This window comes from Balaenoptera borealis (genome assembly GCF_965194805.1).
Source record: "Balaenoptera borealis genome assembly, chromosome: X".
Lineage (NCBI taxonomy): Eukaryota > Metazoa > Chordata > Mammalia > Artiodactyla > Balaenopteridae > Balaenoptera > Balaenoptera borealis.
Window position 1 is genome coordinate 34,524,871 of NC_138881.1, and position 25,486 is coordinate 34,550,356.

At 38.7% G+C, this 25,486-nt stretch overlaps 1 protein-coding gene across 7 annotated transcripts in view; it reads right to left on the bottom strand.

The window, feature by feature from the left end:
- LOC309621152 (ferritin light chain-like) overlaps window positions 1-25,486 on the bottom strand; it is a 177,531-nt gene that overhangs the window by 71,256 nt on the left and 80,789 nt on the right. Inside the window, exon 3 of one of the 7 annotated variants that reach the window (XR_014239769.1) lies at window positions 24,487-24,679. The exons of 4 other annotated variants lie outside the window; for them this stretch is intronic. The gene's annotated coding sequence lies outside the window, so the exon portion shown is untranslated. 2 more of the 7 variants (XR_014239771.1, XR_014239772.1) reach the window with 2 other exon arrangements.

Consider the following 25,486-nt stretch of genomic DNA (forward strand, 5'->3'; position numbering starts at 1 on the left):
AACTAAAGGTAAGTTTTAAATAGGTTAATTTTTTTCTTATATTTCAGCAACTCCATGAAGGGAAACAGTCCTCAGCAATAAGCCTTAAAATGCCCTCTTTTAGTCCTCTCCCACACACTCCCATCACACACCACGGGCGCTCCCTTATTCCTCTCCTTCCAGTCAACACTTGGACATTAGCAACCCATGCTTACATGGATGTCTTGTCCACATCTAATAACTCTTGATCCCATGAAACCCTCGTCCACACACTCTGCTTCACCATTTTCTTCTGACTCTCTAGCACAGAAGCTCTCAAACCAGCTTGTCATCAGAAGTCCCTCCTTGGAGGGCAGAAAAAGGAAAGAGCAAGAAAACAGTTCATTTTAAAGCACATGGGGAGGGTAATGGCCAGAAACTCTCAAGTGGCAAGAATTTTTACTCCATCACACTATGATCTGGCTCTCATCAACCATCTTATGTATTTATACATCTTAAAGTATTTCCGAAATGGTTTTCACGACTCGCTTATAAAGAGTAATGGTTCTGGTGGTGGCCCACACCCCCCAGCACCCAAATTACCCGAAGGCAGCCCAACCACACACCTGCCGGCCCTCCTGGCCCCTCCAGCAACCCTGTCAGTAATGGCAAAGAAACCCGGAGGAGCAGCAAGAGATAGCAAGACATTCTTCCTCCCCACCACCAGCCATAACCCAGGTGCCTGCTAGAGAACACAGCTTTCTACTGGGCTGCTGGCTTTGGGGGGCAGGGGGTGTGTAGGAGTATTTTAGCCACTAAACTTCACTGGAGGGGTGGTGAGCAGTGGCCTTATCCGTCCTCAGCCCATACTCCCCTCCTTGTCAGCTGAAGCGGGCTGCCCCTGGGAGTCCGGGCCCTCTGCCTCCCCTCCTTCCTCTTTAGAAACGATGGTTACAGTCTGTTTCTTGTGTGTGTGATGTGGAAGTCTAATTGAATCCCTCCTTCCTAATAAATGTTACCACTGTGAAAAACAAAAAAATTGGAGAAGTAAACTATTTGACATTGGAGCAAACTATTTGACATTTTTCTTTCAAGTGTCCATACGTACTTTATTCACACAAAGAAAGTGTTGTCATCTCTCGAGTCTGTGCGTCAGAGCGAGAGTCTGTGGCCAGGCCTCCATTACCCAGGCCCTGAGACCACTGGACTGAGGACGCTCCCCCAGGGGACACAGGGCCTCGGCAGGGCTGGGCATTTTTGTTTTTAATAATAAATAAAAACTCAACTCTAAAATATATATATATATATAAAAAAACGGGGAGAAATTGGAGAGAGAAGCAAACTATTTAACGTGCAAATAACAACAGCCTCTAGCACAACACTGTAAAACAACTATACTCCAATAAAAATGAAAAATATATATATAAAACAAAAAAAATAAAATTATTAACAAAAAAAATAACAATAGCCTCTGTCTCTAGTTGATCAGCCCCAGCTATAGCAGTAAATGAGTTGGATGTTTTCTAAGTCTTCATTCACCAAGAATTGTTCATAGTGATGTCTATGAGAGGACCTCTGTCCTCTAAATTTCACAGAGCACCTTTCAAAACAAAGATAGAAAAATTTTGTATATATACATATATACACACACATATATGTACATATATGTGTGTGTATATATACATGTATACACATATACACACAGATTATTATCAAATAAAAAGGTTTTAATAACAGTTGATATGCATTAAATAATTTCTTTGGATGTGAAATATCTATATCTATATATCTCAAGCACAACTGGCCATTTCAGATAGATAGGTCAAGTTTGGGAAAAATATGTTCATGTGCTATGAACTAGTTTTTGTATTAGAGCACCTATTGCATTCTACCTTGTATTATTGTTATTTGTTAACAGGTCTGTCTCCATTAGCTCATAAACCTCTTGAATACAATGGCAGTATCTTTTATTTTTTTGTATTCTCTAAAGTAGTGCTACTCAAAATGTGGTTGGTCCCTGGTCTGTGAACTGTTTGTTGCCAGTCCACAACAAGGTAAGTACACAAACTGAGAGTATGTATTTATAATCTTTTCTAGAAATGTAATTAACATTACTGTATTGTTTAAGTGCATGCTCACTGTACTTATGTTGTTGAGCAAGGCATAGGTCAGATTGGCTGTTGCTGAACTCGCGGGGATGAGTTACATATGGCGTGAGCTGTATACTTGTCCTGGGCAGGAATAAACCAAAACAAAAAACTGGCGCTCTACCACAGATAGTTTGAGAAACATTTGCTCTAAATCAGGAGTTGGCAGACTATGGCCTGTAAGTCAAATCCTACACGCCATCCACCTGTTTCTGTGTATAAAGTTTTATTGGAACAAGCCACGTCCACTCATCTTCTTATTATCTATGCTGCTTTCACCCTACAGAGGCAGAGTTGAGTAGTTGTAGCAGAGACCACATGGTCTTCAAAGTGTAACAAATTTCCTATCTGACCCTTTAAAGTAAAGGTTTGCTAATCCTTTCTCTAAAAGCTATGTTTTTTTAAAAAAACTTTGACTGTAATCAACAGTAAGAAATGCATTTCACCTTGCAAACATATATAGACATATATGTATCTATCTATCTGAGATGAAAGTTTTACAAACAATATTTACTCATATTACATGTGATGCATTCTGATATTTCTGTTCTATTCTGCTTTGTTCAATTTTATTAAAAAATAACATTGGATACAACATAATAAATTAACAATATAACCTTTTATAAATTTTTACCCATAGTTTGAAAATTACTGCTTGAAATCCCCTAGTACAGTGAATGGCATATAGATGGCACATAGGAAATATTTATTGAATAGTTTATTGGTATTTACTAATATCAGAGTTATTTTCCTTCCATGTCATATAGGGTTTACTGATATTCAGTATCATCTCCACCTTTAAAGCCTGGATACTATACTTTCTAGACTCCTTCATCATCAAGGTTCCAGTTAGATTTTGCTATGAGAGAAATTAAAGACGGAATGAAGGAAGAGGCAGTAAGCATAGGATTTCGCCACACACCTCTGGTCATCCACCTAAGAATTATTTTCTCCAGGGCTACAGTCAGCTGAGGTAATTGGTGACAGCTTCACTGTGATTCCTGTACTTCAACAAAAGGAATTTAAGGGGAAAATTACAGAAATGAAGAGTTATAGTCAGTGGTGTGCTGGTAAACGTTTAACAACTGGCTCTTTGATTCGTAGGATTTACCAATTTCCATGTGTAAATTTCAAGCTATTGATGTGGCATCAATGAATGTGGAGTTGGGAAGAGATGCACAGGATCAGCTCTGTAAGCTAGTGGGGGCTGGCTGCAACACACTATAGTATTATGAGTCCCGATTTTCACCTGTTGTCTAGGCATTCCATCTTTCTTTTTTATTATTATTTTTATTGAGGTATAGTTGATTTACAGTGTTAATTTCTGCTGTACAGCAAAGTGATTCAGATATCTATATCTATATCTATATCTATACACATTCTCTTTCATATTCTTTTCCATTATGGTTTATCCCAGGAGACTGAATATAGTTTCCTGTGCTATACAGTAGGACCTTGTTGTTTATCTATCCTATATACACTAGTTTGCATCTGCTAATCCCAAACTCCCAACCCATCCTTTCCCCACCCTCCACCCCCTTGGAAACAAGTCTGTTCTCTATAGGCATTCCATCTTCCACTTCCTAAAGTATTTTATTTAATACAGTCTATTCTTGCTATTCATAGTAGTTACATTCTATAAAGTCAGTGCAAACACTGAATTACCAAATATTGAACCGGTGCTCTTAGCGAAAATACAGGATTAGGTTCATGCAAACTTTTAGTCATAGCATTTTCATAAATCTGTCAATATATAACTTTGTTTTATCTGCGTTTCTGTTTCAAGGTACCTGATTTCATATACACTGTTGGTTCATTAACATTAAACTGACAGCCCAAAGCATTATAATTCATGCCTGAATGAAGCTTACCTAATACAGGTGTTTTCTCCATGTAGCACATCACAGCCCTCACGTGCTTAGGAATGCTAGGCAGCACCCCAGTGCTACATGTTTGGGGGCCATTTTAAACAGAAAAATCACCAACAAAAAGCACAAAAGTTGGGAAAATGTGGCACTAAATAGACCACAGAAAGAACACTTGTTTACAGTATGAGAGCTGAAGCAAGAAGGCAGAGTATCGCCACGTTCAACCTCAGGTGGGAACATGCACACGCATGAGTAACTCAAGTTTTTTTTACCACTCTGCGCATGTATGTGTATGACAGCAAAAGCACCACGAGTATTGATTTTCGTGTTACAAATCAATTTTAGTGAGTAGGCAAGTTCACAAATATGGTATCTGTGAACCATGAGGATCAACTGTATATTATGGTCACCCCAGTTACTAAGTGACAAAAATCATTAGGTCTTTTCATGGATAGAAAGAGTAGGAGCTCTGGAAGAATTAGTGGGAGAGGAAGGAAGATCTGGAGTTTTGACAAGGTTTTGTTGAAGCAAATTAATGTGTAAAATCAACTTAAAGAAACTGCAAGGGGCCAGAGAGACGGATTTGTTGCAGATTTTATCTTTCTCTAGAGTCGCTGGAGCCCAAACCAAATCTTGAATCTCACTATGGATGTTTTAGTCTGCCAGCTGGCAAATGGGATGAACAAATAGGGTCACCGCAGCATTCATCCTGAGGACTCTGTTGGAATTTATTGCAACACCAGCCTGCTTCTCATTGGTTTTCAACATCAGGGAGAAACTGAGAAATTCTGAATGTTGGGCGCATCCTTATGAAGTCTGGTCTTTTGTTCAGGTCTGTTAAAGAATTAGACTGGTGCTGAAAGGATGTATTACTTGTGTGTCAGATATTCTCTATTTATCTCCCCAGTTCTATCTCCACCCTTCTCTATCCTGCTCTCTGCTCCAGGAGCTGACTTTTATAGACTCCATCAACAGACTTCTTTGTCCTCTGGCTCCTGGTTTTCCGATGATAGACACCCATAGATCATAGGATGGGTAGAGAGTAAAGTTGAGGTATATATCCCCGTGGTTGCTTCCCTGCTGAGTTGTCACAGGTTGGCAGTGGTTACGTTTCTCTAACAGAGGCCACAGATCCCATTGCGTGACCTTCTTTTAAAGCTACAGTTCTCTTTTAAGGTTATGGTAACTGCTCCTTCTCTTTACCCCTTCAGGCCTAGAGTTAATGCCCCCGGCTCATGTGAGTCCCAGGGTACTTCATCATTCCATGTTGGTTTTCCGTAACCATGTCCACACTTTGGTAAATAGTCCTTTAATTAAATTGTCCTAAATTATCTTATTTGGCTTATATGACAAGGTCATACTGTTTCCTTTTGTGACTTGACTGATGACACGGGTTTCAGGTGTCTTCAGACTGATCCTTCCATTATAAAGGTCCCCATTGACATCCACCTAATGATTTTGACAACGAATGATGATTTCTGCTAGAAATGCTGTGCATCAACTATGTAGTTACCTGAAAATATAGTTTGTACAAGAAACAGAATATTGGATTCTTTCTCTTTAGTAATCAATTTTTAGAATAATGAATTGACGTTCTAGTAACTTCCAAAGAAGCTCACTTTTTTTCAAATATTGTAAAATCATGGATATTTATATATTTGGTGTGCTTCATTTTTCTTTTTGATGCTCAAATTGTCCCATCTTTCACCAGCAGGAACCTTTCTGTCATGACTCCAACAGACTTTGATAGCTTCCTTGCTTTCTAGAATAACATGATGTCTCAGATTTCTTTTATATACTCCCTGCTCCAGACTTGGAACTAAACATTACTCTAAGGACCTCTGATTCCTTTTTGTAGCAAATACTATTTAGAAACCATAATTGGGATGTTACGGTCCTCATTCTTACCGGGCTTTCATCGATTCTATAGTTTTTCAGTGAACAGAATTAGGAAATATGTATATTTTTATTGATTTATTTATTAAAAATATTTATTTATTTAGGCTGCACTGGGTCTTAGTTGTGGCACACAGGACCTTCTTTGCCACGTGTGGGATCTTCATTGTGGCACGCAGGATCGTTTTTTTTTTTTTTTTTGGTTGCGGCATGCGGGATCTTTTTTTTTTTTACCTGCGGCACGCAGGATCTTCGTTGCCACATGCGAGATCTTTAGTTGCGGCACGCAGGATCTTTTAGTTGTGGCATGCGAGCTCTTAGTTGCGGCATGCGGGATCTATTTCCCTGACCAGGGATTGAACCCAGGCCCCGTGCAGTGGGAGCGTGGAGTCTTAAACACTGGACCACCAGGGAAGTCCCAGAAATATGTATATTTTTAGAAAGTGCAAAAGAAATCATGCGTTTATACTGAGATTCCCAAGGCAAATTTAAATTTATAGAGCTCTTAACTTACTTGACTTTATATTTGTATCCTTTTTCTCTTACAGTGAAAAAATTTATTCTTTATTATATTAACATAATTAATAATTTGATTTATCCTACTTCGCATACCATAGTCTCAAAAATAACAATATTATTATTAAGAATAAGACTATTAAGTTAGTCATTGAGTTCCAATAGCTCTGTAATGAGGGTGCCTGTCTCCCCACAGCCTCACCAATGGAATATGTTGTTAAACCTTGAAAATTTTTGCCCCTCTGATAGGTGAGAAGTAGTATCTCAGTGTAGTTTTAATTTTCATTTCTCTTATCATAACCAAGGTAGAGCATCTTTGCATATGCTTAAGAGCCATTTGCATGTCTATTTGTATAAACCTCTGTCTTTATGAGACAGGAGAGATTTAGATGTTCTTCAAATTATGTAACATTGAGTGTCTTAGGTTAGGTTGCCCAGAGGCAGATCTTGAGACAAAGATTCATGTGAAAGTGAATTATTAGGAGGTATTTCTAGGAAAAAGCAGTAGGCAAAAGGAGAAATGGGACAAGAAAGAAAGGAGGCCAAGCCAGGGTGCGACAGAAGCAAACTTCCAAGGAATATTCCTTTGAGTCAGTCTCAAAGGGGAGTTATGGAGACAGTGGAAAACACATCTAAGAATTGTCCCCATCAGGGTGCAAGGGAGCTGGAATATTAATTCTCTTCACTGTCAATCACTGGTTAAGGGCTGCTCTCAGGAGATATAGACTCCCAAGCACTTCCAGCTTTCCATGTCTCTAGGCAAATCGGGCTCCAACTGCCTGAGGATAGTCAGCCGACTAAGAGGTGTAGGTGCTGGCTGTTGGGAATGAAAACCCACATAGAGCCAAGACGCATGGAAATGGTAAAGGGATGGGGGGTGTGGTTATGGGAAGAACACTGGCAGCATCTACTTCAATGAGTGACTATCCATCCCATACTCATGGGGGGGTGGGTGGTAAGCACTGTACAAATGGGACGTTTATCAGGCATGATTTCAAAAGCAACACCGGTGTCTATGATAAATGAGAGAGCATCACTGGCATTTTATCTACTTGATTTGACTTCATAAATATTTTCTAATCACACATGGTAAAAGAAAATTACGGTGTATTTTGTACACCCAGTTTTCCCTAGTCACACTGTGTTGAGTCAGATGGCTCCTAGGAGACTGCCTTAGAACTTTCACAGACGCCTAAGCTAATCCCTTTATGTGAAATCAACACCTAGACCTGTGTTGGAATTAAAGCAGGATCCCCCTGACACTAGCATGAGGAATAAACAGAGGGTTGTTTTCCCAATTAATGAGAGCAAACAGCTCTATCCCAGGTGGCTTTCCTTAGAGGTTTTGCAACTGTAGGATAATCACATGCAGGCCAGAGGTGCAGTTCAACAATCCTGAATGAGAAACCAGGAAAGGAATAGAAAATGCCTTGCTTGAGACTATCATATTAACCCTGTGGCAAGCAGTTTACAGACAAAGCAAAAAGATTTTACCTCTTAGACCTTTCACTCTGGACTCCATGTCTTGAGTCACAGGAGGACATAAAGAGATGTAAGATTTCAACATCTCAGAGAACAGAGAGCTGTTCCACATTTCATTTATTTTCTTAATGCTTGAAATTAGTGAGTGGAAGCATAGACTATAAAAGAGCTAACATTAACAAATATCTAACCAGAGTATAATTTCCTCATATCCTTATTTTTTTTTCTCTTCAATTCTAAAGTTGAAGTTTGGTCAATTTTAGAGTGACCAATTCATCTTGATTTGCCTGGGACTTTTTTGGCTTTAGCACTGAATATCCTAAATCCAGGGTAATCTCTTGGTACAGGGAAAATTGGGAGAGTTGGCCACCCTAGCAATATCTTGAATAATTCTAGCAACATTGATGGCTTAGGATAGGGCTACTCAAACTAAAGTGCAGCCAAATTCCCTGACATTTTGTTAACATGTCAATTCTGATTCAAGAGGTCTGGGGTAGAACCTGCAAGTCTGCATTTCTAGTTCACAGGTGATACTGATGCTGCTGGTCTACCCACGTAACACACTTTGAGGGGCAAGGGGCAAGGGCAGGCATAATACTGATGTCATAGTTTTACTGCAGATCTCCAACACTTGAAACTTAATTGTAGTTCATCTCTTCTTTTAACTTAAGGAAGGAAAATTATTTGTGTAATAATATTATTCCTTTATGAGTATTCATAATGAAGAGAAAGAGATTAATTGCCAATAGTTCAATTGTGTTTATGAAAAACAGTTTAAAGGAAGGGTGCTCAACTTACAACAGAGCAAATTTTTTTAAAAATATTTATTTATTTATTTGGTTGCACCAGGTCTTAGTTGAGACTCACCGGCTCCTTAGTTGTGGCATGTGGGCTCCTTAGTTGTGGCATGCAAACTCTTAGTTGCGGCATGCATGTGGGATCTAGTTCCCTGACCAGGGATCGAACTTGGGTCCCCTGCACTGGGAGCGTGGAGTCTTATCCACTGCACCACCAGGGAAGTCCCACAACAAAGCAAATTTTAATTGATACAAAAATTACAGATGATGGTTGTTGCTCTACTTTTTATACTGTACTATTCTCCTTTTATTTAGTTTTGGGTTTTGGATTTTGAACAAATTTTAAACTTGATATTTTTAGATAATTTAAAAGTCATTAACATATCTGCATTGCCCATTCCTATCACAATCACATACAGGTACCATCTGTACCTACAAATGGAGTTATGTGTTTTTCAGCCTGATTTCCTTATTCCTACTTTATAGTAACATATTTCTTTATAAATCTTGTATATTCCATATATAAGACATGAAAGTGCTTAATAAGGCTTCTTCGTAGATTTATTTCCTCAATTCCTTATCTAAAGCTTCATTTATTTACTTTTCTTTGGGCACATTTCCCAGTGGCAAACCTCCTTTGAACAACACGCTTCATCAATGCCATGAGACAGCTTTGATTTTAGGAAAGAAAAGCTGATTTTGAGTATTCCAAAATACCACAGCAAGGCTATTAATCTCCATTGCCACCATTAACATGATAAACAATATCTAAATCCACACCATATTTTTCCAATGGATTGTCTAGAATTATTTCTTGCCAACTTTCTCAACTACAGGGTGTCCACTATTAGTCATATTTGGTCAAGGTTCTATCTATTTTAGGAGAGGATTCATAGAAACAACAAACATTTCATTTATTAGTCCTAACACAGTTAAGGACTATCCTCTCAAATCCACCAACTTTATTGGATTTCTAAATCTATTAATGGTTAGTAATTGTGTGCATGTGTGTTTGTGTATACTAGTAAGTGTATAAGTATAGTGAGGAGAAAACATACATTATTTTTGTCTATAATAAAAGAAACCCAAATACGTTTATTTTATTTTTTTAAAAAAATATATTCTACCTTGTACTAGAAAGGATTTCACATAACTTGCATGGGTGCATCTCAACATAAAAAAAATAGCAAGCATTAAAAATGGGGTGAAGAAATAAATCAGAGGATAAAGTGGAACTAGGAAAAAAAATAGAAGTAGATACAACAATAATATTTATATCTAGAGTTTAAGCTTCTAGTATTCGATATAATGTCCAAGAGATAAAAGCAAGCCAACTGATATATATCTTGAACGGGACTAGTTCAATGTAATATTTCATCTTGTTCCACCAGCATCAGTGCCAAGAACAAACTGTTTGTCCTAAAAAAATGAAACTTTTTTAATAAACTAAATTGACATGTTGTTTACCTACACTAAAATTAATCTATTTTAAGTGTATATTTTGATGAGTTTTGATGAATTTATAAAGCTGTGTAACCACCACCACAATCAGGATGCAAAACATTTCCAAAACCTCAAAATGTGCCCTTGAACGTGGTTCTAGTCAATCCTCCCTACCTCCAGCCCCAGGCAACTGCTGATCTGCTTTCTGTTACTATAGATTAGATTTATCTTTTCTGAAAGACACAGAGTATATGATCTTTTGTGTTGGGCTCCTTTACTTGAATGTGATGTTGAAATTCAGCCATGTTTTTGTGTGTATCAAAAGTCCATCTCTTTTTATTACTGAATAATATTCCACTGTGTGGATATACCACAATTTGCCTCTCCATACACGAATTGATGGACAAATGGTTGTAAAAGAAGAAAATCTGAAACAAACAGAATTGTAGGCCTGCCACTTTGACTTTATGAATAACAGAAGATATAAAGAGAGTGGGATTCTTGCAAAAATATTCTTTACCTCGACAACTAAATTTCTGCCTCCTTTTTTCTCTCTGGGCCTGTTGCTTTTTAAATAATTAGTAATAATTTTATTATATAAACCTAAAATACTTTAGATTCATGTAAATTGTCATTGGCAGAAATCAAAGCATGTCATATTTATCACCTTTGGCTCACATATCATTCCTGAGTGGCAGGCAGATGGCAGAATCAATTATCCTCCCTCAAATATAAAGGAAACTTCTGGAAGTAAACTAATATCTTGAGCTGTAGCAGAAATCCGGGACTGAAATTGGGAACACAATATAGATTTCCCAAGCCCGAAGTTCCTCCTCTATTCTCTTGTTGCTCCCTTATCCTGAAAGGGTGGGGATGAGGGGTGTGGACTGCACAGGCAAACACAGGCCCTTTCCCCTCACCCTCACCCCAATTACCTCTCCTCACCTCAACCCAAGCAGCTGGTCTTTAGCTTGTTTTATCTATTGAATTTCCACATAAGATTTCATTTGCTAAAATTGTTCTGAGGTTAAAAAAGAAAATTTTATTTATTTATTTATTTATTTATATTTTTGGCTGCGTTGGGCCTTCATTTCTGCACACAGGCTTTCTCTAGTTGCGGCGAGCGGGGGCTACTCTTCGTTGTGGTGCGCGGGCTTGTCATCGCGGTGGCTTCTCTTGTTGCGGAGCGCGGGCTCTAGGTGCGTGGGCTTCAGTAGTTGTGGTGCGTGGGCTTCAGTAGTTGTGGCACGTGGGCTCAGTAGTTGTGGCTCACGGGCTCTAGAGCGCAGGCTCAGTAGTTGTGGCGCACCGGCTTAGTTGCTCCACGGCATGTGGTATCTTCCCGGGCCAGGGCTCGAACCCGTGTCCCCTGCATTGGCAGGAGGATTCTTAACCACTGCGCCACCAGGGAAGCCCCCCCTCCCCATTTTAAAATACAGACTTTCCGTGATAAAATAATGTCTTCCACTTACATGACACTTCTTTATAGAGCTTTCATAGACATTTCATTTGGCCAGAAGAACAAACTTAATCAATAAAGGCAATTAATTAAGACTATGAATTCACAAATGTGTTAAATTCAGTTAACATTTAATTATCCTTGTTAATGGGAAATGGACCCAGTATGTGTGTGCAAAATCCACACACAACTAAAAACTTAATTAGAACAAGTAGTTTCTAACTTCTTGCTCATTAAAACTTTGGTGGAGGCCCTAAAAAGTATCCACAATGGGGGAAAAAATGCAATGTATGTGGGTTTCCTTTCCTGCCTCATCGTGCAAGAGAGTGGTGGTGAAGTGATACAAGAAACTTGGGAAAGTAGATTTTTTTAACCACCCCCCCCCCAAAAAAATGACTTTCCAAAAACCAATTGCCAAAATTTCACATGATAAAAGCACATTTTGAAAAAGTGACTTAAAAGTCTTCCAATGGGCAAATATTAAAACATCAACAACAGCACAGCTTAACTTTGGGCCATTACTGAGACTAAGAGGAGAGGCAGGCCACAGCTATAAGCAGAGTGGCAACTGGTCCCAGTTTGCCTAGACAGTTACAGTTAACAACTGTTGTCCTGGCATAATTGTGAATAGCTCCCTCTTTCACTTTCACAAGTGTCCTGATTTGGATGATAAACTATATGGTTATCCTAGCTGTAAGGAAACAGCATTAAAGCACAAATGACCAAAATGGGAAAATTTCCTACCTTTTTTCCATTTTTCCTTCTCTCAAAGATGCTCAAACTGACATCTTGCAGAACCTAAACTGTACATATAATGAGACTTCCATTCTCGTCTATTCATTTCGACCAGTGCTTTGCAACCCTGTGTGCTCATCAGAATCACTGAAAAGCCTAAAAATACTGATGCCTGAGAAACACTTTGGAACAATTTAATCAGTGTCTCGGGAAGTGGCGCCTAGTCATCGGTACTGTCTCAAAGCCTCCAGGGTAGTTCTAATGTGCAGTCAGGGTTGAGAATCACTGATTCTGACAGTAATCAAGTAATTATTTCTATTATCAAGCACCTGATATTCTGAGTGATATATGAAACTTAAAATCTCCTTGGGGAAGAATGACACCCCTGCCCCCCACCCTGAACCAAGGACCATGGCATTATCCCTTTTGCTCCATCCTCTGGGTGGTCAAAGGTCCTGCTCGTTCTCGTTATCCTCTGTTCACACAAGGATAAGTCATTCTACTCTTTCCTCTGAAAACTTCAATGCCTGCAGTGATAATATAACAAAGCTTGAACTATAATAGTCCAAATGAAGAGCTCCTTTGTCCTGGGATAAAGGCACTTGAAGTGATAAGTGACAAAGGCATTTGAAGGGAACTTCAAGTTGGCCGCTCATTATTTGATGGAAGCTCTGACATTCTGAAAGCTTAGCAACTGAAGCTAGGTGGCAGTCCTGCTTAGGCAATTAAAGGAGACACCAGAAAGACAATTATAAAGAAGATCCACACAGAAGAAAACCGAAAAGAAATTACCATTGATTTAACACCAGCATGGGATCAACAGGGCAAAACTAACTTGTTAATGTCATGCCTTTAAATACAGTCTTCCTTATCAAAGTTGGGGAATTTCTCCAAAATTATGGGCAACTCCTGAATTTTTGGATGCTTCTCAATATTGTCTATAGCTTCTTCACATTCCAGGCTTCTGGAGATTGCCCCTATTACCACCCTTCAGGAGTGTCTGTAAATGGACGCTGGCTACTCATTTATCTTACTTCTATAAAATGAAAGAATGTCAAGAGGTTATGGAGACTACTGAGAAGCATCTGAAATAGTAATGTGTGTTATAGTTACCCAAAACACTGACAATGTGATTCCTTCAAAAGGCAAGCATCTATATGTCTATAAGGTTGTTTACCAAAATATTAATAGCGTTTATCTCTAAGTCAGGGGATTTGTAGAGATTTTTATCTCTTCTGTTTTATTTAACTTGTTTTACAATAAGCATATGGCCTTTTATTTTAAAATTCCACTGTTTTTATGAGAGTCATAATGTCCTTCAATTCACTAATGTCCATTAGTGATTAGACAATTAGCAGATCATGCCTGTTTTCGGTCATGTTTATTCTCAGCCCAAGGCCTGCTTTACTTTAATTGATGGCTCCCCTAATTAGAGCTGTTAATGGATGATGCCAGTGTGTGTTCATCCCAGACAATCAATAGACTGTGCTTGTACATACTCTAATTTGGAAAGCTAACCAGAAGTTGATGTTTTGGTTTGCTATTGTTTGGGGGAAAACCCAAGATGAGGCTAGGGTGTGCTGAATTGTGTAAACTTCATGCATTCTGAAGTGTTTGACAAACTATTCCTTAGAGCAGATGCAATTTTAGAAATTACAAGATAAATTACTATATCAAAACTAAGAGTGCAGAAAGATATTGTGATTCTTCTAAACACATATTCATTTAGTTATCTGAGTTAAACACAGTAAATTAAGAAGTACAGTTGGGAATACAACTGACAGTAACAGTTGAGTAGCCTAATGATTGATCAACCTTTCTCAACAATAATGCTTTGATGTATAACCAGATATTGAGTGGGTTCTTCTGTTGCCCTGGAGTTATAGTAAGGCCCAAAGTTGATAACAAAAGACTAATTACTCTAAATCTAAGTTCATCAAGCCATTTAGAGTTGGGGCTAGCCAACCCCCTGCAAGGAGTATGAAGTGGACAGCAAAAAAACAGACACTACCACATCCACCCTACGCCATCCTTCTCCTAGTTAATATAAAGGGAGAACTAAGGGAGAGCCCACTGCCCTTTAGTATCTGTAAAGTGAGCAGTTTTAACCCATTACCATACATCTTTTCTCTGATTGGGTTGAGGGAGGATGTTCCCCTTTTTCAAAGCCAAGATGGGAGTTTCAAGAGAATTACTCATAAAGTTATGGATGCCTACTAGAAAAGGTGACTGGAATTCCACTCTCTCATTGGCTGTCTCCTTAGCCAGAGACTTCCTGGCCTGTCCCTGTACTACTGGAGGAGGAGAACAAAAATTGGGAACAGATGGCAAGATGAGGGACTACCAACCAGAGACGGTTCCAGGAACAAACCCCAATTAAGTTCGTTTCCTGAGAGGGACAGAGGATGAATCCCACGTGAACAGAGAGAAGATGCAACTGGGAGTTCCAGTCCTGCTGCACCACTGCAGCATGGGAGGAAACAGGCTTAGCCATCAGAAGAATATGTTGTAGCAGCAACAGGTGGGAGACCTAAAGGAACTCCCTAGAATGTAGCCCAGAAACAGGAGATAAAAACTATAAAAGAAAGATTAAATGACATGGAGGAAAGGAACTATTTAAAGAGATCACAGATGAGATTTTTCCAGAATAGGTGACAGACACTAAATCTCATTATGAAGTCTTAATGAATCCCAAACAGGATAACTAAAAAGAAATCCACACCTTCATATATCCTAGTGAAACTGTGGATTAACAAAGAGAAAATATCAAAATTAGCCATAGAGAAAAGACTAATAGTCACTTATAAGGAATGGCTATTAGATCAATAGCCACAATTGAAGCCAGAAAGCAGTGGAATAATATCTTTAATATTCTGAGATTCAATGACTGTCAGGTTAGAATTCTGTACCCACAGAAACTACATTTCAAGAATGAAAATGAAATAAAAAACTTTTTCAGAAAAACAAAAATTAAAACATCTGGATCAACAGATCCTCAGTAAAGTCAAGTCTAAAGGATTGTCCTTCAAGTAGGAGAAAATAATCTCAGATATAAGATCTGAAATGAAAGAAGGAAAGATAATGGATAAAATCCAAATTGGGTATATAAAACAGTAAAACAAGTGAATACATAGAGAGTAATGTCTAATATTTAAAATGAAAAATAAGATAGAACTAAAGTACTGGACAGGGACTTCCCTGGTGGCACAGTGGTTAAGAATCTGCCTGCCAGAAGACCTAAATAGACATTTCTCCAAAGAAGATATACAGATTGCCAACAAACACATGAAAAGATGCTCAACATCACTAATCATTAGACGAATACAAATCAAAACTACAATGAGGTATCACCTCACACTGGTCAGAATGGCCATCATGAAAAAATCTACAAACAGTAAATGCTGGAGAGGGTGTGGAGAAAAGGGAACCCTCTTGCACTGCTGGTGGGAATGTAAATTGATACAGCCACTATGGAGGACAGTACAGAGGTTCCTTAAAAAACTAAAAATAGAACTACCATATGACCCAGCAATCCCACTACTGGGCATATACCCTGAGAAAACCATAATTCAAAACGAGTCATGTACCACAATGTTCATTGTAGCACTATTTACAATAGCCAGGACATGGAAGCAACCAAAGTGTCCATCGACAGATGAATGGACAAAGAAGATGTGGTACATATATACAATGGAATATTACTCAGCCATAAAAAGGAACAAATTGGGTCATTTGTAGAGACTGTCATACAGAGTGAGGTAAGTCAGAAAGAGAAAAACAAATACTGTATGCTAACACATATATATGGAATCTAAAAAAGAAAAAATGGTTCTGATGAACCTAGGGGCAGGACAGGAATAAAGACGCAGACGTAGAGAATGGACTTGAGGACACAGGGAGGGGGAAGGGTAAGCTGTGATGAAGTGAGAGAGTGGCATGGACATATATACACTACCAAATGTAAAATAGATAGCTAGTGGGAAGCAGCCGCATGGCACAGGGAGATCAGCTCGGTGCTTTATGTCCACCTAGAGGGGCAAGACAGGGAGGGTGGGAGGGAGACGCAAGAGGGAGGAGATATGGGGACATATGTATACATATAGCTGATTCACTTTGTTATACAGTAGAAACTAACACAACCTTGTAAAGCAATTATACTCTAATAAAGATGTTAAAAAAAAAAAAAGAATCCACCTGCCAATGCAGGGGACATGGGTTCGAGCCCTGGTCCAGGAAGATCCCACATGCCACGGAGCAACTAAACCCATGTGCCACAACTACTGAGCCTGTGCTCTAGAGTCCGCGAGCCACAACTACTGAAGCCCACACGCCTAGAGCCCGTGCTCCACAACAAGAGAAGCCACCGCAATGAGAAGCCTGCGCACCACAATGAAGAGTAGCCCTCCCTCGCCGCAACTAGAGAAAGCCTGCGCACAGCAACGAAGACCCAACACAGCCAAAAATAAATAAATAAATAAATAAAATACTGGACAAACATGTAAGCATGAAGAGCGGCAATCAGAGATAATATTAGGGTTCAGGAGGAGGGTATCATCAAGATAGTATAAACCTTCTAAATTTATATGTGCCTAATATATGTAAGAATATGAAACAAGGTGAAATAAAGAAATCCACTACATTGATGGGGAAATTTTAACACATCTTTCTCAGGAATTGACAAATTAAGCAGAAAAATCAGTAATGATATGGAAGATTTTAATGTGACAATCAGGAAGCTTGGTCCAGTGGACATTCATGGAACACTGCAGGCCCAAACTGGAGAAAGCACATTTTTTTCATGCACATAGAGAACACTTATAAAAACTTATTATATGGTAGACCATAAGATAAGCAGAGAAAGATGGGATGCACCTCAACTCATTTGATGAAGCTAGCACAACCTTGACTCCAAACACAAATCAAGGATAGTACAAGAAAGGAAAATTACAGGCTGTTCTCAATGAAGAATATAGATATAGGAACTCCAAACACTATATTAACAAACTGAATTTAGTAAGGTTTAAAAAGATGACCATGTTTAGTTTACTCCATAAATGCAAGATTAATTTAATATTAGAAAACTGATCAATGTAATTCACCACACTGACAATTTAAAGGTGAAAAACCACATGGATACAGAAAATTGGTCTGATAATAAAGTTAATACATACTCATGATCATAACAGTCAGCAAATTAGAAATAAAAGGGACCTTCTCTTACCTGATAAAAGACATCTATCAATATTGATAGCAATTATTGCACTTAATGGTGACAAAATGAAAGGATTACCATTAAGATCCAAAAAAAAAAAAAAAAAAGACAAAGGGGCCTTCTATCACCCCTTCTATTCAATTGTACTGGACATCCTAGCCAGTGCAACCAAACAAGAAAACAATTTTAATGTATAAGTATTGAAAAAAGGAAAAGCTGTCATTATAGCAGATGATGTGACATGTAGAAAATCTGACAGAATTTATAATTTATAAGAGTTAAAAGTTTGGCAGGTTTCCTGAATTAAAAAAATGTATAAAAGTCTACTGCATTTCTACAAACAGTTGACAATTTGTTAGAAAATGTATCTCCTCTACTTCTTGAGTTTTGTTAGTAAATTTTTGGCTTATTGCCATATTTTACATTTGCAGTCTACATATATATATATTTTTAACATCTTTATTGGAGTACAATTGCTTTACAATGGTGTGTTAGTTTCTGAGGGATATATTTAAGAGAAGTTAATGCCTGTTGCCAGTTCATTTGTCATAGACTCTCCATCTTTTGTTTGAGAAAATTCCTTATTTTAGTTTCATCAAGAATATTTTAAAGGAATATATTTCCTGAATTCTCATATGTCTGAAAATATTTATCTGTGGGCTCTACACTTGAACAACATTTTAGATGGTTATAATCTTCTCAGGGCTCTTTTTTCTCTTAGAAGCTTATAGGCATTGTTGTATTTACTATCTTCTAGGGTTGAATATTACTGAGAAGTCAAAAGTCAATCTTATTTTTTTTTCCCTTGTAGGTGATTTTATCTTTATGTTTTACTGCCCACAGGACACTTTGTTTTTGAAGTCTAGGAAATTTACTGGGATATGCTTTGTTCTTGCTCATTCTATCAGTCAGGGTCCAGTCATTAAAACAGACATCATGCTAGGTATTTCAACAGAGGGTATTTAATATAGGGAACTTTGCATGGGTGTAAGAGGGCTGAAAGAACAAAAGGAGAACACTGAGGGAACCCAGAGGTTATACCTGTGGAAAACAGCGATCACTTCTAAGACTGGGAAAATAAAGGGAGGAGGTGATCAGAACCCAGAAGCTTGGAGGAGGGGACTCCAGTCTCCAAGAATGGGGTGCTGCCTGGCTGGTTGGCTGGTGTTGTTACTTCAGGAGCTTGAAGAGACCCTGAAGAGTTGAACCTCAGACCTCTGAAGAGTGTACACTTCTGGCTGCTGCTGTTATCTCAAAGGGGCAAGACCAGTCAGTAAGGGAAATACCAAAAGAAGCTGGAGACAGGAACCAATAAAGTACCTTTGCTGGTTCTATGCTGATGGGGAGTATCATACAAAGAGAAGGAAGGATGCTCCCTCCTCCTGCCTTCCAATATTGGTAGAGCCTAACAAGAAACCATCTGGCAAATGAAAAATGTGATTCCCAGAGTCTCAGCCACAGCATCACCAAGTGGAATATAAAAGAAGGGTATATTTGGAGCTGAGAGATTAATAACTGGCATGCTCATTCAGTATCAAATTTTCCTGGGATATATCATGTCATTCCCATCTGTATATTCAAAGGCTTTTTAATTTCAGCAATGTTTTCTCAACTTATATGTGTGAATTTTTTTTCCTGTTGCACTGTTTGGTCCTTAGGTCTTTTTCCTTATAGGCTACAGATTGGTGAAAAGAAACTACCTCATGCACATACGATATGGCTAAATTAATTCCAAGTTTTTAACCATGGCACATATAAATTTAGCAGCAGGAGAGTGACTACACAGTGCAGCGTGGCTCTGCACAGCTTTCAGAGGTCACTATCACCACCACCACTACTAATCCCTTAATAGGGGAACACAGCTGCCACTGTCACTGTATGCATGAGGCAGAGCCTTGCTTCATCTAAGAAGCTTAATTTCATGTTTGTAATTCAGGATGATACTCTGGGAAAACTGTAATAATGTCACAGAGGTAGCTTTACTTTCTTCATTCCCAGGCTCCCTTTAGAACCCCAAATCCCTTCTCCTAGTATCTGAGAAAAGAAACACAAACAACAACAACAAAAACATATTGAAGATCATATAGTGACTACTTTTAAGATTCTTTCAGTTTTGACTCTATTTAGAGCCTCTGACTAATAAACTTGTCCCCAGATCTTTACCTTGAGAGTTATCTCGAGTGACTGGGCATATGAAGTTCAACTGAAGGATATTTTATCTGTGTGCTGGTGTAACCTTTAGTTAACACAGAAACCAAAAATTAGACGTGGAGATTGCATTTCGTTCTAGGGTAATTGCTCTCCTCCATAATGATGAGTGTGGTGGGTGGATTTGTGAGCTTTCACTGCTAGTCACGCATCCGCTATTCCTCACCCTGCTATAGTCATCTTTTGCAAATTACTCTCTCAAATGGCAAACTTCATCTGAAATTAGACACTTTACTAGAGACACTATTTGAGTAAAAATTTGAAAGATTCGGAGTTTAAAGGGAATGAGATGGGGGCGGGGGATGACAACTACGTCAACCACAGGAAGCTGTAATGGGTTGTTTACCTGACCAGTGCTGGCTAGGACAGCAAGAATACATATATTCTCTTGACCTCAGTCTCTTCTGGTGATACTTTAGATCTGGCTCCATCAATCTATATTTTAATTACTCCTGTTCTATTGTCCCTTCCCCTTGCTTACATTTTTAGGTTTATCCTGTATGAAAAATAATTATACCCTACCTCTCACAAGTTGCCAAACTCACTGCAATCAGACTTCTTGAAAAAATTCTCATAACCTGCTCATTGCTTATCCCTTTGAAGTGTGGATTCCATTTTTGCCGCCCCACTGAAACCACTCACCAAATGTCACAGATGAACTGCTAATTGTCAATCCTACTGCTGTCTCCTTCTCCCGATTCCTCTCCATCTCTCCATTTTTTTCATGTTGTTCTCTTTGAGCCTCTCTCTTCTCCTGACTTTTATGACACTGGAGCCTCTTGATTCTACTTCTGCATGCTCCTTCTCTGTGTTCTGCACTGATTTTCTTTCCCCTCTTGCTCCTAAATGCTTTCCAAGACTGCCACTGGTCGTTATTTTTTTCTCACTTTTGAACCTAGAGTTCATCAATGTCCATGCTTTCATCTGCCAAACCTCTATCTCTTAATTCAATTATTTCCTCAAGCTCTATCCCTATGTTCACAGCTTCCTGATGGACATCACTCCCTGCATAATCCAACAACATCTCAAACTCAACAGGCCCCGAGATAAATTCATTATGTTCTCCCACAAATTATCTCCTTTCTCAAAGGCTGGAAGCCTGTTCTTTGTTCCTCACTTCATCCAGTCAATTGCCAAATCTGTAAGCTCTCTGCCTTTGTAACATCTGCGTCTGCCCCGTTTCCATTCTCACTACCCTACTCCCAATCCTCACAATCACTCATATTGCTTTTGTAATAAGCTTCTAATTTCTCTCCCCCTATCTTTCCTTTCTTACTCTAAGCCATCACATTCAGCAAAGTCAAATTAATTTCCTAAAGTAGAGCAATGATAGCTTCCTTGTTCAAAAACCTTTAATGGCTCCCCAGTTCCTTCTCAGTTAAGTGCAAATTTATCATCCCCACATTCAAGCTTCTTTGTGATCTATCCCCAACCCGTCTATGCTTGGCTTTTCCCCCCTACTCTCCCTCTATACCCTACAAGAAAACTGAATTACTTGTTCCCTAAATCTGTTCCCATATTCCCTATCTCCATGCCTTTGTTCATACCACTACCCTCATCTCTGCTTGTTAAGATTTTGATCAATATTCAATATCATTTTGGATGCCTTCTCTCCTATCTTCTCTTGTAAAAATCTGGCTGAAACTTCTGCCAAGACCCCATCTGAAACTTCAATTACAGCAATGATTACATTTTGCATCTAATTACAGTTTTCTGTGAACTTGTTTTATCCCCCTGCTCAGCCTGGAACCTCCTTTTTTAAATTGGGTAACATATTGGGCAATATCAGCGCTCCACCCAGATCCCTTTTTGCCATTTTCCTATTCTGTGGCCTCCCTCCATCAATGTCAGTGTTCTTTGAATTGCCAGGCCAGTGCCTGTGGCAGCTCGTCTTCAGAGAGCTGCCCTCAGGCTACTGGAGCTGCTTTGCCAGTAGAGGGTCAGAGGGCTAGTGCTGGGAGCTTTCATCCCCCCACTCTACCTTGGGGTGGGTGGTTGTTGACCAGTTGTTGATATCGAGCATGGGAGTATGAAAGCACAACTGCCTGACCTCAAGATGATACACCTCGGAGGGCTAACTCACACTGAGAGTTCCTCTGCAGGATCAGGCTGAAGTTAACCCTTGCAGGATTTTTGCTGAGCTATCAGCCTGGCTTGACTTCCTCTTCTGCCCTGCTCCCTAACCCATCTGCCTGTCTCTCAGGGTGCTGCTAGGAAACCCTGGCTAAGACAAGGGACATTTCTGAGTACCTACTGCATGCCAGGCACCATGCTAAACGTGTACATGAGTAATTTCATTTAAATTTAATCCTCACAACCGCTCTGAGAGCTAAGTACTGTTACTATTCTGAATTAACAGATGGGGAAACTGAAGCTTAGAGAGGTTAAGTAACTTTTTCAAGGCCATACAGCTATGAGGTTGCAATGCCAGGAATCCAAACAAGGCTTCAGAGGCAGTTCAGACAACCACTTTGCTATGCTGCTTCCAAAATTGCTAAATGGAAGCAACTACATCTAAGATGCCCCTCACCCCATGATCACTGTTTCTTAGTATTCACACCCGAATGTAATCCTCTCTCCTTGAGTGTGAACTGGACCTAGTGACTTGCCTCTAACAAATAGAATATGGTGATGAGATGATACTTTCATGATAGTTCCAAGACTGTGAATTCCTTCTTGCTAGCAGACCCTCTTGCTGGCTTTGATGAAGCAAGCTGCCATGCTGGGGAGGCCGATGTGACAAGAAATTCCTGGTGGCCTCCAGTCAAGAGCCAGCAAACAATTGAGGTCCTCAGTCCAAACACTTGCAAGAAACTGAATCCTGCCAACAACCACGTGAGTGAGCTTGGAAGTGAATCCTTCCCCAGCGAGACTACAGCCACAGTCCACGTCTTGATTGCAGCCTATGAGAGTTCCTGAGCCAGAGGGCTCAGTTAACCTGTGCCTGAATTCCTGACTCACAGAAACTGGGAGATAATAAATGTGTGGTATTTAAAAAAAAACCTAAACCCAACCTAACCCAAACCAAAACAACAACAAAAAACAATTGCTACCTGGAAAGCAGAGGCAGGCTTGTTATTCTGTGTAACACTTAACTACTTCTGGCTCAGTGACTTACCAATAAAAATTCTAACCAATAATCTATCACCTCCGGTGCTTTTACAGTCCAATAAACTTAGCTAGGATGGTGGCAATAAACCGCTAGAAAAGCATTAACTTTCCAGTGTGATTGGTACTTGGTGCCCTTAGAACCAAGTAAACAACAAATAAATTAGGAGTGAGGATTGGGTAAGGAATTTTTTTAATGCATCCAAAATAAGCTTTTGGCTTTCTGCTTGTTTCAATCAATTAATCAATCAATAAGGGACAATGCAAATTGGGTACCAGCTGGCTTATTGCGCAGTGATAAGTAAAGTTATGTTCGGTGACTCCCAGTCAACATCATGTTTTCCAATGTGTGCCTCTCCCTGCCCCTGCATCCCCACCCACATATAGCACAGTTGTCATGTAAATGGACATCAGCCAAGCATGCTTTCTCCAGCTCTCTATGCCTCTTGTTGCCATGGGACGACAGATTAAAACTCAGAGAAAATAGAAGTAAAACTGAAAAACATGCAGCCCTTCAACTCCCACAGCAAAAAAAGGTAATAATGGAATGAATGACATTGAGCCACAGTCAGCCACTATAATGGTAGGAGTAGAAAAAGTCCAGAAGATAAAAGCAATTGCGTAGTGAACCACGGGGAAAAGTGCACACCTTCTCCATCCTTTTCAAACAGCAGTTGGCAACAACTGTCCTGATTTGTCTGAGATTGTTCTTGTTTTAGCACTGAAAGTCCTGCATCCAGGGAAACAGCTCGGTCCCTGGCAAACCAGAATGGTTGGTCACCCTAGCAACAACCATTAATTCCCAAAGGGCTCTGCTCCCATTGATGTTTGCTTTTTAATTGGAGGGGTCAATAAAAAGCTACTTTCTTAAACTTTTCTTTTTGAAAGCTATAAACATCCTATTGGCAGGGTTTATTTTTCAAGGTAGTGCCATAAATTCTATTTCTTCCACTAAAAAGTGAGAAAGACATTGGAAAGACTTTACTAATCTTACTCGGATGATATATTTAAGCTGAAAGGTAGGGGATGAAATAGGGGAGCAAGTTTGGAAGACACAAAGCTATCAAAAATATGGACTAAAAGTACATCTAAATTCATCAGTATATTATTGATTGGGGGAATCATTTGGCTGAATATAAAGGTACAAGTTAATTATGTTGGTAGTTACTTTTCACCCCTAGAGATCTGGGCCTTACAATTTGCAAATTTTATAGCTAGAAGATACCTTGGAGGTAATCTAATCCAAGCTCCTGCTGTTTACATAGCATTCAAGGAAGCTTGAGCTTGTGTTTTACTGCCTGTTACAGACTACTGGTTTGGGGAGATCTTAATAAATGTTATACGATAAAAGGGTTCCTTGGTAACATAAGTTTTGGAAATATCAAGGTAAGTAATATCAAACAAGTTTCTTGACTGCAGGAATTTTCTAGGTATTTTATATGCTCATAGTGACTCCCACTCAAAAATGTATGTTTGAGTCACCTGGGGAACTTTAAAAAACTACAGATGACTGGGCCCCACCCAGATCTACGGAATAAGAGAAAAAAAATATCACTCTCTGGATAGTTCTGATATTCACCTGATTAAGAATCACTGGCTAATGTGCACTGTGAATCTATTAGAGTAAGAAAATATCTGAAATATATTCCAACCTTACTTGATCATATAAATGTTTTTTCTTCCCTCTCGCCTCCTCTTCATCCCTTCCTTCCTTCTTTACTCCTCCTTCTTTCCTTACCCTTCCTTCCTTATTTTCCTTCCCTTTCTTTCCTTTTTGTTTCCTTTCCTTTCCTTTTGGTTTTGGGAAATACTGATATATATTTTTCAGGTTTTGTTTGTCTGGTCAACCACTGTAAGGAGGGAAAATAGAAAATTATAATGATATCTGTAAATAGAATTTGATTTATTTAAAAACAGACTACTTACACTTTTTTATCTAACTATTTGACGTGAAAATGGTCATCTTGTTTCATCTATACCTTCAACCACTTCTCCCCTCTCCCCACCACTGGAGTTTTTTGAAGCAAAACCCAGACAATCATATTATTTTATTCATAAATATTTCAAAATGTATTGCTAAAAGATAAGGATTCTTTTGCAATACCATTATCACATCCAAAAATTAACAATAATTCTTCAATACTATTAAATATTCAGTTAGTATGTGAACTAAGAAATTAACCTAAGGTGAACTGACATCTTAGTGATATACATTTTCCTAACCAGAATATGGTACGTCTTTTTATTTGTTCCTGTGTATTTTTGTGTATTTCAGAAGTGTGTTATAGTTTTTCTCATATAGGTTTTGGAGTTTTTAAAAATAAGTTTCCAACTAGGTATTATATTTTATTTATTTTGGTTTATTATTTGCTGTTTTAAATGGGGTCTTCTCTTCCATTATATTTTCTAACTTGTTATTGCTTCTATATATAAAGTGTATTAATTTTAATCAACTTTATGAAGGTATAATTTACATGCAACAACATGCACAGATTTTATGTGTACAGTTCAATGAGTTTTAATAAAAGTATATACCCACTTAACCACCATCCCCATTATTGATTTTTATATTTATGTATTGATTTTATAAATAAATAAATGGAATTTAGTAAATTCCATTTTTAATACATACTTTCACAATTCTTACTAGCTCTTGG